Genomic DNA, 10427 nt, shown 5'->3' with positions numbered 1-10427 from the left:
CTAGCCGTCTTATTGTAATAGTGAGAGTGATAGCTAATCGTAGTACTAGAATGGTCCTGGTCTAAGGTTTGTATTTAACTAACGGAAAGCGGATATAACCTAAGAGGGCACAACCTAAATTGCCGCTTTTCTACGGGTTGTTCTATTGGGCAAAGCGATATGGAAGAATTGAAGTACTAGATCTGTCGGGGAATCGAATCAATGGCATTCAAATAAATAGCAATACCTGGCGTTTCTGCGGCTGCTGGGGCTTTCGACGGCGTGCTTTGTTACCAGCATTTGAAACGGAGACATCAGTTGTAGTGTTAGCACTAGTAGCAGCAGCAGTAGCAGTAGTAGATGTCGAAGCAACAGTAGTAGTAGAAACAGGCAGCGTTGGCGGTACTAGAAGCAATAGTATCAACGGTGGCGGTGGCGACGACGGAGGCGTCGGCTGTAAAGATTGCGCTATCATGCACCATTTATCAGTATGGTGCCGCCTCCTTGTATTCACTGGGGGTCCATGGTGAAGAAGTCTTCCAGCTTCCACTGCAGTGTCTCGAAGGTTGGTCGTCGCATTGGGTCTTTGTTCCAGCACTCCAGCATAATCTCGTACAGGGCTACGTTGCAGTTGGGTGGCTGCGGCATTCGGTAGCCATGCTCGACTTGGTTCAAAACTTCAGCGTTCGTCATACCTGGAAGGGAATGAAAACCGTTATTCGTCGATCTAGTACAGAATTTATAGTGTAGTACTCATCAAATAGCATCACGGAAAAAAACGCTGTTAAAATTACCTAGTTCACCGATCCTTTTTAAATTTGCTGACAATAAAATATAACCAAAGACGAAATAAAGACCTCCATGTTTGTTGCAGTTGCCCAAAATTTTAAGGCACAGCAATTTCTCCAGTGGTCCACTTTTTGGTCCAATTTTTCTCCAAAAAAAATTATTAGATCAGTAAAAATACACCAAATTGCACGCGCATGCACCGATTGTTGCATTTTTCCGATCTATTTCGAACGTGATCAACAAATCAAACATGATGCTTGGTGAAAGCGAAATTCGGATTCATTTCTGCGTAGTGGAATTACGACCAAGGAGACGGACTTACGAATTCTTGATAGAACTCCGATAAGAATTTTTGAGGAATCACTGGAAACGGAATCCACAGAAATTCTTGGAGGACCTGCAAGAGGAGTTTATGGAGGAACTCCCGGGGGAATTTCTGGATAACTCCAGATAGGATCCTGGAAAAAATCCTAGAAGCATTCCTGGACGAACCCCGGTAGAATTCCTGGTGGAACTGCTAGCGGGATTCTTGGAGCAACTCGCAGGGAAATTCCTGGAGGAAGTATGGTGAAATTCCTGGAGGAACGCCGGAAAAATTCCGGGAGAAACTACGGATGAATTTTGGAAGGAACTTTCGGTGGAGCTCCTAAGGAATTCCCGAAGGAACTTCGAAGGAGTGCCTGGATGAACTGCAAAGAAATTTCCAGAGGAATTTCGAGGCATTCTTGACGGAGCTCCGAAGGAATTCTAGGCAAAGTCCCGAACGAAATCCCAGGAGATATTGCTACTGGAATTCCCCTGTGGAATTCCTGGAGAAAATGCCCGGAAATGCTTGTGGAATATTTTCGGAGAAATTCTTAAAATTCCTGGAGGCAATGCCGAAGTAATATCTCAATAAAATTTCAGGAAGAATTCCTGAATGAAATCCTTGAAAGAATTACTGTTGGAAATCCCCTGAAGATTTTTTAGAGAAAACCCCGGAGCAGTTCTTGGTGGAAATCCACGGAAGAAATTCTGGAGAAAATTCCGTAGGAATTTCTAGAAAAAATCCTGATGCAAATCTCCGGAGAAATTTCTGGAGGAAATGCCCGGATACATTCTCTTAAAAAATCCCTTTAGGAATTCCTGGAGAAAATGCCTGGAAGAATTTCGTAATGAAATCTCTAGAGAAGAACATAAAACAATCCCTGGAGGAATGACACGAGATACTCTAGAGGAATTACCGGAGAACTTCTAGAGGAATACACGGAGAAACTCTTGAAAAGGTTTTGTGGGAAGCTCTGGAGGATTTCCCGCAGGAAATTTAGAGAATTTTCCGAAGTAACTCCAGGAGAATTCGAAGTGGAACTCCTAAGGATTTCCAAAGAACTACTTGAGAACTACTACGGAGGATTTCCAAAAAACTCTGAAGAATGCCTGCAGAAATACCGAAATAAATATTCAGTAGGAAACATAGAGGCAAACCGTAGGAATTCCCGATGGAGCTCCAAAAGAATTTCCGGATGAAATCTGAAGGAACTCATGGAGAAACCTCAAAGAAAATCAATAAAGAACTCCAAAGATATTCCATGAGGAAATTTTTGGAGGGCATGCAAAGCAATTGCTGGAGTAACTGCGGAATATTTTTTAAAGAAACTCCGGAGAAATTCCTTAACAAACTATGGAGGAAATCCCGGAGGAACTCTGGAGAATATCCTTTGGAGATCGAATTCCTGAAGGAGATCCGAGAAATTTATGGAGGAATCCGAGGAATTTCTGAAGGAACACTGAAAGAATTCCTTGAGAATCCATGGAAGATACCCGTAGGAGTTCCCGGTGGAGCTTCGAAAGAATTCCAGTAGTAACTACTGTAGCATTCTCGGACGAACTTTGAAGAAATTCGCGATGGAGCTCCAAAGGAATTCCCGGCAAGAATTCTGAAAGAATTCCTAAGGGAAATCCGAAGGAATTTAAACACAGCTAAAAATATGTTGTAAATTCCAGTTTATTTTCATGCACATAAAATAAACACAAAATAAACTGAAATGTCAACGCCAAATAGCTTATTTTTCAATCGAATGTACATTAAATTTCCACGATCATGTAATATTCAACCATCTTTAGTTGAAAATTAAATGTGATGCTGTAACAATAGATGAATTTGATTTACTTTTACCATACTCTTGTGTTTGCGCTACATTGAAATTTAAATACTTTTTTCTGTGTAGGGGAACTCTGAAGGAATTCTTTGAGAAACTGCATAGTTAATCCTGGAGCAGCTACGAAGAAATTCTACATTATAAAATCTACATATCAACATTCCTCTTCATGGTGTAAATCCCCAGAGAAATTCCTAGAGAAAATCACCGAATAAATTCTTTGAAAAAACCCTCGAGTGAATTTCTGGAGAAAATACTCAGAGGAATTTCTTAATGAAATCCCCGGAGAAATTCCTGGATGGAATCCACAGAGAATGTCCTGGACTAAATCCCCGGAGGAGTTGTTATTGGAATTCCCGTTAGGCGAAACATCCCCGGAGGATTGTCGTGGGGATGTCCCGGATGAATCCTTGAAATCTCCAGAGGAATCACAAGAGGAATTCCTGGACGTAAATCTCAGCAGGAAAATCTGGAGATAATATCCGGGGGGAATTCATGGAAGAAATCCCCGAAAGAATTACTATTGAAATTCCTGGATTTAATCCCCCGGAGGAGTTCTTAGGGGAAATCTCCGGAGAATAGTTTGGAAATAAACTCCGGAGGAATTCTGGAGACAACCCTGGAGGAAATCCATTGGAGAAATCCCCGAAGGAGCGAAATAGCAAATCACCGAAGGAAAATAAACCCTAGAGAAGTTCCTTGGAGGCATCCTAAAGGAAAACTCTGGATTAATTCCTGTAAAAAATGCTCGGAGGAATTTCTGGAGGAAATCCCTAAAGCAATTTCGAAGGAACTCTCCGGAAGAATTCCTGAAAAAACATCCCCACGAAATGCCTGCAGGAAATCTTCGAGAAATTCCTAGAGAAATTGCTGGAGAAAATCCCCGGAAAAATTTCCTAAATAAATCTCCAGAGGAAATCATGGACGAAATCTCCGGAGAAGAGAATCCCGAAGATTTTCAGGGGGAAATCTCTGCATGAAATTCTTGTAAAAGATCTCCGGACGAAATCCCCAAAAGAATTCTGAAGGAAATCCCCGGTAGAGTTTCGGGGAAAGAACCGGAGAATTTCATGGATAAAAATCTTCAGGGGAAATATTGGACGAAATCCTCGGAGAAAATGGTATTGAAAAACTACTGGGGATATCCCCGAAGGAATCCCTGGGAGGAGATCTTCTGAGGAAGTCTCTGGAGAAATTCTGAATGGATTCCTTTTAGGAAATGCTGGCAGAAAATCCCCGGAGGAATTCCTGTCGGGAATCCCGGATAAATTCCAGTGACAAATCCCCAGAGAAATATTCGAAAGAAGTCTCCGGATGATCTTTCTGAAAAAAATCTCCGAAGGAATTTTTAGGGATAACCCTCGGATGAATTTATTAATGAATTCCAGGACGAAATCCCAGATTAGTTGCTATTGGAAGTCCCCTGAAGAATTCCTGAATACATTCCCGGAGGAGTTCTTGGTGGAAATCTGCGGAGGAATTCTTGGAAAAAAATTCCTGAGGAAATTCTGGAGAAAATCCCCGGAGCAATTTCTGCTGCAAATTTCCGGAAAAATTCCTGGAGGAAATGCCCGGATAAATTCTTTAAAAAATCCTGATGAATTCCAGGAGGAAATTCCCGGAGAACGTCCAAGGAAGAATTCCGTGAAAATCCTTGAAGAATTCCTTTGATAGAATTCCTGGAAAAACTCCTGTAGATTCCTGTAGAAGGACTTTGTTCAGGAATCTTCAGATGTATTGCCGCAGAATCCATGTACGAGTTCCTAAAAGATTACCCGAAAAAAGCTGATGTTCCCTGAAGGTGTCTCTCAGATTGACTTTCTGGAAGATTCCCCGGAGGAATTGTCAGAAAATTACTGGAAGAGGAATAAATATTGTCAAAAAAAAAAACATTAGCTGTATTACGCCAGGCGAACACAAAATTATTGCGACCAAACCAAAATTTTAGGGTTGTTTTATACATATGATTTACTTCAAAAAATCAAAAGAAAAGTTAATCGATGGAGCCTTGAGTGTAAAATTGAAGGCATTTTTGCTTGATGCCCTCCATCAAAGTCTTTACAGTGTCATCTGGGGTACCTGTTTCTCAGTTTTTTTTTCATTTTCTTAACATGTCCGTCTTTGACTGCCTTTCTTGCTCTTCGAAGTTCCCGCTTTCATTATTGCCCAGTAGGTACTGTTACACCGGGCGCAGCTCCGGACAGTTTGGCGGATTCATGTCCTTTGGAACAAAATGGACAGAATGGGCCACTTCAGGACACTTTTAGATTAGTAGCATGATGCCAAATCTGGCCAAAATAGCGGGAGCTTCGTCGTGCTGCTGCAAAGAACGGCAAAAGGCGCTTCTCGAGGCCACTCAGATTCGTTGATCTCGTAATTTACTGTGGCTTTTGTCACGAAAGGCCTCACTCCTCAGTCCCGCAAGAGCAGATGGCCTGCCAAATGAGATATTTGGAGGTGAACTTTTGTCAGCATCTTCTCGTAGAGCTTCCGTGCCCGAGTTTTAGCCGTCGATTGTCACCGCTCATCGCGTTTGGGAAGTTCTGTACCTTGTATGTATGAAGTCCAGCTCTCTTCTTTGCATTTCTGGACGTAGCTCTGCGACATGCCGATCTTTTTAGCTAAATCACGGCTTGAGACGTTGGGATATGTTTTAATCATCCGCTTCACCTTTCCCTCCGTCTTTTTGTTCTCCAGTTCCGGTTTTTCTTTCAGCTCTTTGCCGTGGTCCAACGTCAACCGCTCCTGGAACCGCTTCAACGCTCTGGAGACGGTTGAATGGTGAATGTTCAACATTTCTCCCACCTGTCGGTGCGACAGGTCAGGAAATTCGAGTTTGACAGCATGTAAACAATACACATGAATGGGAAAATGTGCAAAATTGGTTGATTGGTATTACAATGATAAAAAAGTTATGCCCTGTTGAATGTGTCGCAATAATTTCGTGTTCGCCCTTTTAAGTAGGAACTAAAGACGGTGGTGTTTCAGCGAGAAAATGCGAACTTGGTAAAGAAACATGTGTCAAACTAGTTTTTGGAACAGCTCAAATGCGGCCAAATAATGGCAGTTAGCCTGTTCCAAAGAAATAGTCCAGAAAACTGGTATAAAATAAAATTGGAACTTTATTTGCAACACCGGTGCAAGCACCAATTTTTAATAAGGCCCAAAAATTTGGAACCAACACGATGATTTGGACCAGCAAATGATTTCGAGAGCAAAATCTAGAATGCCGTGAAAAGTGTACTGCGATCTGTCAAACTTGGGTACCATTTGTATTTGGAGTTTTCTGCACTTTGTACGAATGCAGTTCCTCCCGACCCTTATCTCTCTGACCGAAGAATTTGCGCTTAAAACGCTTCTACGATACGCTTCTAATACGATCCTGATCACTAATATAACACAAATTCTGACCGCATTTCTCCTTCCGTTGGGTAATTTTCCGCAGCATTTTTTTTTTCGTGATGCCAATTTGATGTGGGACCCCCTCTACGACCCTTCAAAAAATCATACCTGGATACGGTTATTCTACCGTAAGTGACCAGCTCTGTCAACAGAATGCCGAAACTCCATACATCCGACTTGATTCGAGAACTTGCTGTAGTTGGCTGCCTCAGGTGCTGTCCATTTGATCGGGAACCGAGCTCCCACTTCGGGCTTCATATTGTCTTCTTTGATTAATCTGTTTAGCAAAAAAAATAAAGTAATTTCCTAATTTCTATATTACAAATCACTGGACTCTTACCTTGCGAGGCCGAAATCGGCAATCTTGACGATGTTGTTATCCCCTACGAGCACGTTCCGGGCGGGCCAAGTCTCGGTGAATGTAGTTCTGCTGTTCGAGGTACGCCATACCGGCGGCAATCTGGGCGGCCATGTCGATCAGCTGGGGCAGTTTGAGATTTCCTGCCTTTGCCTAAAAGAATTGAAATTGAAATATTGCTGCGCAATATGGAATGGTTGCATTTTTCAGTACCTTGTAGGAATTCCAGCAGAGAGCCATGCTTCATCAGTTCGGTGATAATGTTAGATCGGTTCCTCCAGGGTGCAGACGGCGTACAGCTGAATCAGCTTTGTTGTGTCGGAGTTTCTTCATGATCTGGGCTTCGGCAAGGAAATCTTTCGGGTCCATGGTGCCTGAAAAAAGGAGGAAGAATTTTGCAAATTTAGTATTACTGTATCGCTACTTTGTATGAATTTCTTAATTCATTTCAGTCCGATCGTTTTTTCTAGTTTTGTTTCTTTATCTAGTCAAAAAACTAGATTGTTACTGGTTTTCTACAAAAACGAAAATGGTTGGTTCGATAAAGAATGTTCAGAGAGTGACACGTCTAAAGAATTCCATTGTACCAAGGTGCTCCAGAGGTCATATTCTACATATGTTCTTAACAGAGAGCAGTTCAGGGTACCTTGTCGAACATCCTGTATGACCGCTTAAACAGGCTTCCGTCGACGAATAGCAGACCGTTTTTTCCTGGGGAAGGGCAAAACATCTTAGATATATTCCAGGAGTATACCATGCAGACCAAAACCCACATAACCATAGTAGTAAACGCACAACTATTGAGCAAGGAGCATGCTGAATCCCGCCGATGGAGAATCTTTCCAAGTTGGAACTTTTCTTAACATTCGAGGACATAGGGTAGGTATCTTTGTGCTTGCCACGCGATATACACATATAGAATTGGTCGATTGAAACAGGAAAGCTCTCAGCTAATAACTGTGGATTTTTTATCTTTCTTAGCCCTCGGCTAGTTCATCTCGGGGACCAACTGACTATCTCGGGGATGGGATTCGATCCCAGGTCCTCGTGTGAGAGGTGTATGTTCCAACCACTACATCAGGTCCGTCCCCTATACACTGTGGAAGTGTCCTCAAAACACTTAGCAGAGAAGTTTTTGTTCCCAGGTAAGATGTAACGCCAAAAAGAAGAATAATAAGAAGAAGATGTCTTGCAGACTCATCTTCTGATTATTGATTTCCATGCCGCGTCCCAATTCATTTAAAAGCAATGAGCTGTGTGAGATGAAGTCCGTAAGTGGATGATTCGAAATCGGATTCAATTCGATTCAAAATCGAAGTGTTCGGATTACAAATGAGGTGTCGGAATTTGTGACGTTTGAAGGATGAAGCTAAGAGTAGCAAATTTGTTTCAAATTTATTGTTTAACATTGCCACACGAGGTTGCCATTAGGAGTTCTGGGGTGTGAAGGCAGCCATTTTAGCACTTTGAATATAATGAAATTACTGAACACATCCATCCGCGTTAAGGAGTGTGTCATGTCGCTAGATCAAGATATTCTCTGCAATTCTCCTAAGTAGGCATTCAACAAATTCATCCCTTCCCATTCTCCAGCTTTTTCAAAGACGTGCCAGGACAGTTCTCAACTGTTAAGGATGCGTTAGTCTAGGTTCAAGAGTCAGAAGTTAATCCCAAAACTTTGGCTTTGGCATCGGACGGGGAAGGAGGCAGTCCTCATAGGACCTCTAGAACTGTAGCCACCTACGAATTTGTGTGAATTGGCTGAAATACTACAGTAGGTGTACTCAGTGGTGAAAATGTTCGGCATCAACGAAGCACCTCACGAGTGTAACTCACCGCCAAAACAAACATGATAGACTCGCGAATTGCAGGAATCAAAAAAAAAAAAAACAGATCATATATACATAATCCAAACAAGAGTCAGGATATAAAAGTATGATAATTTTCATAAATCCGACCAGACATTTTTTTATTAAATATATATATTTTTAGGAATTACACCATAATAATGCCCGTATTACTGTTTGGCATTTTTAAAGATTTTTCAGGAATTTCATTATAAGCTAATGCAGGTATTTTCCAAAGAACTAATTTATTGCTTATTTAACAGCCTTTTCAAGGAATTTGCCCATGAAATTTAGTTTCAAGATACCCTTTACCTAGTACTTTTATTAATTCAACCTGGATTTTTAATAGATAACCCGGGAAAATTACTCCAGAAACTTCCATCATTGAATTTCTTCAGGAATTCATCCAAAGATTCTTTCATGAATTTCCCAATAGAATCCTGGAGTTCATACAGTAATTCTTCAATTGGAATTCGCTAGGAGTTTCCTCCAAGATATCCGTGTGGGATAGTTTTAAGAAACTCAAGCAATAATTTCTCCAGAGATGTCTTTACTGATTTCTGAGGATGTTTCTCCAGAATTTTTGGTTCAGTTTTTTTTTTTCACAGATTTCAACCAAGTATTTTATAAGGATGCATTTAGAAGTTGCATAAGAGTTTCCTCATATTGATTTTCTTTTAGAAAGTCCAGCCAGAAATTCTTTGAGAATTTCCCAGGTACTCAATTTCCTTTGAGGAACCCAGGATTTCTGCAAGAATTGTCAAGGGCATTGTTTGATACATTTTTGGAAGAATCCCCTGAAAAAAATTCTCAACGTATCGCTACAATAGATCCTCTAGTAATGCTCTGATAAACTTCAGGTGAACTCTTGCAAGGATCTCAGAAAAACTAACCTTTGAGTAAGTTTTTAAAAGGTGTCTTTAGATTGAATTGCTAAGATAATTATTGAAACAATAATCAACTGAATGCCTGGATATAATACTGCAGGGTTCTCTGTTACTTGTATAACATTGAACAGAGTCCCTAAAGGAAATTGTGTAGACATTTTCGAATTAACTACTGTAGCATTTGATTTGTGTCATGAAGTTTCTACTTGGAAAATTGTTCGATGATAGTTTCGAAGAACTGTAGGAGTAGTAATTCATAGATTATCACTGGTTCGAAGTTGAAAAAGAGTTTTTTAATAGAATTCCAGTAAAAATCCCTGGATGAGTTTTGGAGGAAATTACTGAGATGAACCGGAAACTATTTCACGAAAGAATTTCATATGAAAATGGCTGGAGAAATTAATTGAGAAATCGTGTAAGAATATTTGGATAAAACCCCTCTTTAAAAACTTTGGAAAAAACTTTCTGTAAGAATTCATTTGAAGATCTACTAGATTACTCAGAACTCTGTTAGTAATCCTCACAGTTCTGAGAGAACAATGCCCCAAATTCAATAAGAATGCTGTCCACTTATTATGCGGAACTGCGGAAGAATTATATCAAGAGTACCAGGACTCTTGAACACCTTATCGCTCATTATGTGATAAATCTTCATAATCTTTGTTAGGGTTATCTAGTGCCCAGTATTATGCATATGTCATACTTAGATTCTTTGAAAACCCCACCTACAACTGAGTAGGATTGTGTTTATAAGCTTTGCAAACAACTATCGGTGCCCAATTGTTAGCGAAACTCATGAGAATGAAATTATTCTTCATTATTATAACTTTTTTTCTTATTATGATTCACAAATCGATCATCATTCCCCATTTCAACGCGCCGGAGTTTCGACTACTAGTCTCGTTATGATTACTTTAAAATTGAAAAAATGAATTGAAATTGAATATGAAACGATCACTGTTACACTAAAGACAACGTGGTACCCGACTTAACAAATATATCAAGTCTCCTCCCCTGTTGGGCGCCA

General features: G+C 40.6%; 1 pseudogene; it reads right to left on the bottom strand.

Annotated features, from left to right (window-relative positions):
• Positions 1 to 375: 375 nt before the first annotated feature.
• LOC110680954 lies at positions 376 to 7038 on the bottom strand (annotated as a pseudogene).
• Positions 7039 to 10427: the final 3389 nt, after the last annotated feature.

Source organism: Aedes aegypti, unplaced genomic scaffold (assembly GCF_002204515.2).
Source record: "Aedes aegypti strain LVP_AGWG unplaced genomic scaffold, AaegL5.0 Primary Assembly AGWG_AaegL5_hic_scaff_2183_PBJ_arrow, whole genome shotgun sequence".
Classification (NCBI taxonomy): domain Eukaryota; kingdom Metazoa; phylum Arthropoda; class Insecta; order Diptera; family Culicidae; genus Aedes; species Aedes aegypti.
This window is presented reverse-complemented; position numbering and strand designations above follow the sequence as displayed.